Here is a 6,058-nt window from a genome sequence, read left to right as displayed (position 1 = left end):
AATTGATTATATACTATGCAAAGATTGTGGACTTTTTGTCGCTGCATACGCGGAGTTTTTGAATGATGGATAGAAGTACCATCTTGTGCACTTAGTGCTGAAACCTTCGCATGAGATATGCTTCACTCCTATGGAATTATGAGATTTAAAGGCTCGAAATGGCGATGTTAGTAACAATGAAGACCCACACTAGACTTAAAAAAACAAAAATCGATGAAAATGTTGTGGTTAACACCATTAATTAGATAGGTGGTTATGTATATCTTGAAAATTACCCTTTTGTTGATAAGTTGTATAAAACAATTGGTGAAGTGTTAATTTTTGCTGATAGTATTAATATAAATGATTTTTATGATTATTTTGATTCTGTTTGAAAAAATGTCAATTATGATGGAAATGAAGAAATGTGGTGTTTGTGGAAACATATATAACTTCTGTTGTAAAAAATAGCACATAATTATCTGCATGTGTGATACGCTCAAACTTACTTCTCAAATAAGAAGTAAAGCGGTCGCGTCAAGTAAATAACCCAACTAGTGAGGTTGGGATCGTTCCCACGAGGAAAATAGTCTAGACTTAACTTCAACTTGTTTATTACTATTGTTCGGTTGATGACTTCCTTGGAAAGTAAAAAAACATAAAAAGGGGGGTTTGTATTTCCTAATAAGTAAAAATAACTAGCAAAATTGAAAGAGACACTTAATGAGTTTGAAAGTTGGGTTTTAATCAGTTAATCAAAGTAACTAGGGTTTACGTGTTCCCCACAGGTTCATAACTCGATAAATCTAACTATAACAATTCTTTCCTAGTATCTTGCATGCAAAGTGATAAGTTATGTATTTCTAAATCCTTGGTCCGGCATCTAGAAAATCTCACTCCGCACCTTGGTCCGGCTACGTGTGTTGCTTTCCTAACCCTTATCTTTACCTCATATTAAGCATCGTATTCGATATTTGACTAAGTTATTACCTCGTACCAATCAATACTAGCCTATTAGATAGTATACACTAAATCTATGTTAATAATTCTTTTCCTATTATCTACCTCCTTGGTCCGGCAAGTAGCATTAAGGCGAGTTCTAACGTTGATCATCCGTTAAAAAGACTTCTAAGCGAAAGAATTATTAATACATGCAAGACACTATTCTAGAATTGTTATTTTAGTTAGGGTTTATCTCATTATTTGCCTATGGTTCCCACAACCCTAGTTATGGAGTTTAGTTACTCATAGCCATAAACACAATATTCAAATATATTAAATAAGAATTCATGTACTTACTTCAATGAGAAAGAATAAAGTCCAAAAGATTGCTTGATTAATCACCAAAAATCACTTGCAAGAATTCTCAAAGTAATCAAAAATCTCACGAAAAGTCTAATGATTATCGAGAATCTCACAATACAATGTTTACGAATACGGAGTTTCAACAATCTCAGAGTCTAACTATCAGGTGTCTAACCTCAAAAACGAGGTTTTTCGAACTATTTATAAAAATACAAAAACCTAATTAAACAAGAATTCTAATTGCTGGAAATCTGCCAAAACGCGGCTGGGTCGACGGACCACGCGACGGACCGTCGTGGTCATGACGGACCGTCGTGGACTCCGTCGTCCCATACTTGGTGCAATTTCTTCTGCTGCTCTCTTCATTCCCCTCAACGGCAAGTGTGACGGACCGTCATAGGCACAACGGTCCGTCGAGGGTCTCGTTTCAAAAGACTTTAACTCTTGGAATCTGGGTACTGGGATCACTTCTCTGATCTTCACGACGAACCTGCAGGACGGACCGTCATGGCCATGACGGACCGTCACAATCTTCGTAATCCCACACTTGTCAGACTTCCCCATCTTCCTTCAGCAGCTTCTCTACGCTGCCACCTACGGACCGTCACAGGCATGACGGACCGTCATAAGCTCCGTAGGTGGTCTCTTCTGCATTTCTCTCTCAAAATCTCCGCATTTGGCTTTGGACAGATTTCCTGCAAAACAAAGAGAAACTTGTATAAAAATTAGCACAAAAAGGGCTTTTGGACGCACTAAACTTAAGGAAAAAGCATTAATTATACCGTGAAACCACGGTATATCAACACCCTCAACTTAAATTCGTTGTTTGTCCTCAAGCGACGCACTATGACTCACTACACAATCTTTGTACAATAGTATTCATGTTTTATCCTTTGCAATCATTTGGCTATCAATCCCGATTAATCTCATCAAATCTATGCATGCTATCACTATTAGGCTTGAATTTTGTGGGATTCGAACATGACACAGACTCACCATGCACTAACACCTATCCTCTTCAATTTCTCACCGAGGTGCTAACAATTCTGGTATTGCGACTAATGTCCTCACTTTAGAACAAAATCCTCATTTTTCACACAATGATTTCAGTTTGAGTATAAGGATTACATTTCAACACTCGCTCTCAGAACAAAGTCACACTCATTCATACCTATTGCCATAAGCTTGCCCTTATTTTCACTGCCTTAAGTTCGCTATACAACCCTTAGGATCACGATAGGACTTTTTTAGCTTGTAACATAGGCTCAGGGTCAGGTAGGGTACATTTTTAGGTATACGTTAGTGACTTTTTGCCCTCCTTGACATATCGGCTAAACCTTCCCTTTTTATCATCTTATCTCGCCCAGTTTCTCATATTCTTTCCCTTTGCTCAATTTTCTCTTCTTTCTTCATTTGTGTAAGTGACTCTCTTCTTTTCTTGTTTGTAATTCTTGTATATTTTTCTTTTTCTTTACTTTTCTTTCAACTAATTTTGAGTCACCTTACTTTTGTTCTTTCTCTCTCTTTTGTTCTTTCAACCCCACTTTCCAGAGCATTCCTCGTAATAGCCACCCTCAACTCATGGCTTTGCCATGAGTCAAGGTACACAATACCCAAAGTTGGGTCAGGGCCAAAACGAAGGTTGTTTACTGCATTAGCCACCCTCAACTTATGCTTTTGGCATAAGCTGAGGTGCACATGTCCAAGGAGGGACCAGGGCCAACACATTGTTCCCCGAAAAGATCAGTTAGGGTGAAAAAGAAAGGTCTAATTTAAGCTCAGATTATTTGGATCAAAGAAGGATAAATTTCATTCGGTTTCTTTTATTTGGGTTGGAAATGGGCTTTCTTGAATAAGGGCCTATGATCCTTTCCTAATTGTTTGTTACAGCTTACTTTTAGCAGGACTAACCAGGCAAGTTCTAGCTCAGTACCAATAGTGGACTATTCAAATTTCCTCACTCTCACTTGACATGTCATCACTATACCAGATTATTAGACACCTAGTTCGAATTAAAGACTTAGGGTAATGCAATGGTGTAACTCTATTTCACGCTTAGAGCCACACAATTGTCAGTTACTATGCCTAGTCATGCGTTATTTTCAGTTTATCAGGATATCATTTTAGCCATCATGCTCTAGAATTAAACTATGTACAAAAGATATAAACATGCCGGTTCAACAAAAAAAAAAATCAGTCTTTTGGGGAAAAAGAACTCAGGCAAGAAAACCCCAAAAGAGGATAGTGAGTTGGGCTACTCAGACTTCACCCTAACACTCACTTTCCATTTACCCCACCCCCAACAAAAAAACATGCAATTGTCCCCAATGCATAAAAAAATCTAAAGATTAGAGGGGTAGGTGAAGCAAACCTGTGGCGCATAGCGCCGTCGATCAACAAGCTGGTGGGTCCGGTTTCCCAGAACCCACATCCTCTGCAATCTGGACACCCTCAGTGGTGTCCTCAGCAATCTGGACACCCTCAGTGATGTCCTCAGCAGCAACCGCACCATCAGTAGGGCCTCCTGCTGTCTCTATAGTGCGGGAGCTAGACGCCCCAGCCGCTATCTGTGATGCTCTGATTTGGTGTGCCTCCGCCTCAGCAAGTGAGGCTCTCCTCGCGGCCTCCATCTCCCGTCGCTCCTTCTTCCTTGCTCGCGCCTCATCTTCTGATCGACCCCTACGCCTCTTGGCACTCTCTCGAGGGGAAGGTGGGTGAATGTCTGAGGTGGCAAACAGGGCCGCCAATACAGTGTCCTCAACAGGCTCGACAGGCTCCGGCACTCTCGTCTCTAGGATCGTGTCAATGTCTGCCCGAAGACTGTCGACTGCAGCCTGAAGAGTCGACACATCTACCGGAGGTGCTGGGCGGGCTAACACTCTCAACTCAAATGCATCTAGGCGCTGGTGAACCTCAGCAATCTTCCGCTGCATCTTCCTCTCCATACGCGCTTCAGACTCAGTAATAGACTTCTGCATCCACGGCTGGATATGATGCAGAAGAGTGGCCATTTGTGCCTCTAGTTTCTGGACCCTAGCAAGCGGGACCAGTAACGGTAGAGGGGCTGTGCGAGAGGGGCTCGCGGCTGTGCTACTACCCGGGATAGACTCGACCGGGGTAGTGTCAGTGGACGCCTGTGTAGCTGTGCGGGCCTGGGCTACCGTGTCTACCAGATCATCCGCAAGTGGTGGCAGCTCTAGACGGGGCCCTCTACGTGGGGCCAACTCATTGGCCTCGTCTCTGATGAGGCCGACGTCAACGGTACCCTGTGGGGTCCTCAACTGATCTATGTGCCATATGGGCACACCTGCAGACCTGCAAAGGGCAAAGATCATGCACGGAAAGGGGTAGGTGGTGGTGACCTTGAATGCCCTCTCGTGCATGACTGCCTGGAGAAGCCATGCGAAGTCGACCTCGAATCCGGCTATCATCGCCGCTATCAACACTGCGCGATCCCAAGTGACGATGTTGTCAGCAGCTGTGGGGGAAAGGCAGTGACGGACGAGCAGCCACAAGAACTTCGCGACGAACGTGAGGTTGGCCTTCTTGATGGCCCCCTTCGGCTCAGTGACCCAATCTGCACCCTCTCCGTCGACTGATAGGTGCAGGGCCATCCACCTCTTGGTGGTCTCCCTCAGTGCTGGCTCTCGCAGGAACTGTCCATCCTTCACTATCTGCCAGCGATAGTCAAACTCGGCAGTGATGGGGGTCCGAGTAGCATCTGCACTCTCGCCGTATAGGAACCGGCGGATGGCTGGCAGGGAAATGTCAACCTGCACGCCCCGGACTCGAACCTGCTCCAATGGGGCCTGTTTAGCGGGAGCAGCCCGCCTGTCGATCTGTGATCGGAGAGTCGCTACGTAGGACGCGTAGAACTCTCGGACCATCTCCTCGCTGTATCGTCCCAATGGACGTGCTGTCCACTCTAAGCGATGCCTGGTGAAGAGGTTATGAATCTCCGGCATCGTGGGAAGGCTCCCTGTGAGTACCCGCCGCTCCAGGGTGAGTGTGCGAGTCATTACTCCTTTATCGGTCAAGAACTTTGCGTCGGAGTAAACTTGAAACTGGCCGTCGACACACCACCGGTTTGGCTGGTCAGCGGCTGGGGTGGGGACCTGAACTGGTGCGCCGGATGTAGAGTCTGAACTGTCAGCCTCATCAGACGAGGCCGACGCTGCAGCAGTGGCGGGTGCGGGAACCTCAGCAGAGACTGAAGCTTCCTCGGACCAGGATACGCCTAAGGAGCCAGACGCTCCTTCCTCATTTGTGGCTGACCCAGAGGGTGTGCCGGTCAGTGTGCGCTCCTCATCAGACTGGGAGGCAGTGACTACGCCGGACGCCACCTTCTTGGGTGTGGCTCTGGGGGCACGTGTAGCACGGGAAGGGGCGGAGGTGCCTGGGGGCACATATTCAGGGTCCCGCTCATCATCAGACCCGATGATCAATCGTGCAGACGGGGCAACAGACTTGGATCGCCCGCGTGCGTAGGTGCGGTCTTGCTTGGGTGCCATAGTAGATAGTACCTGTAAAGGATCAGTATTAGTATGAGTAGTGGAAAACAAGACAGGCAAAACCATACGAAATAAAACAGTGAAAGTAGTGTGTCAGTGATATTGAAACTGTATCACACGACGGGCCAGATGACGGCTCGTTGTGGCTATGACGGACCGTCATAAGGTCCGTCGTGTTTTACTTGGTAGATGTATGCATAAAGAACCCTGAAGGAGCGGTCTCTGACCAGCATGACGGTCGTGCAGGACGGACCGTCGTGGGT

At 45.7% G+C, this 6,058-nt stretch overlaps 1 pseudogene; it reads right to left on the bottom strand.

The window, feature by feature from the left end:
- Nucleotides 1-5,209: 5,209 nt before the first annotated feature.
- Nucleotides 5,210-5,795, bottom strand: LOC114078297 (annotated as a pseudogene).
- Nucleotides 5,796-6,058: the final 263 nt, after the last annotated feature.

Source organism: Solanum pennellii, chromosome 8, assembly GCF_001406875.1.
Source record: "Solanum pennellii chromosome 8, SPENNV200".
NCBI lineage: Eukaryota > Viridiplantae > Streptophyta > Magnoliopsida > Solanales > Solanaceae > Solanum > Solanum pennellii.
Note: the sequence above shows the minus strand (reverse complement) of the source record. Positions and strands in the feature narration are given on the sequence as shown.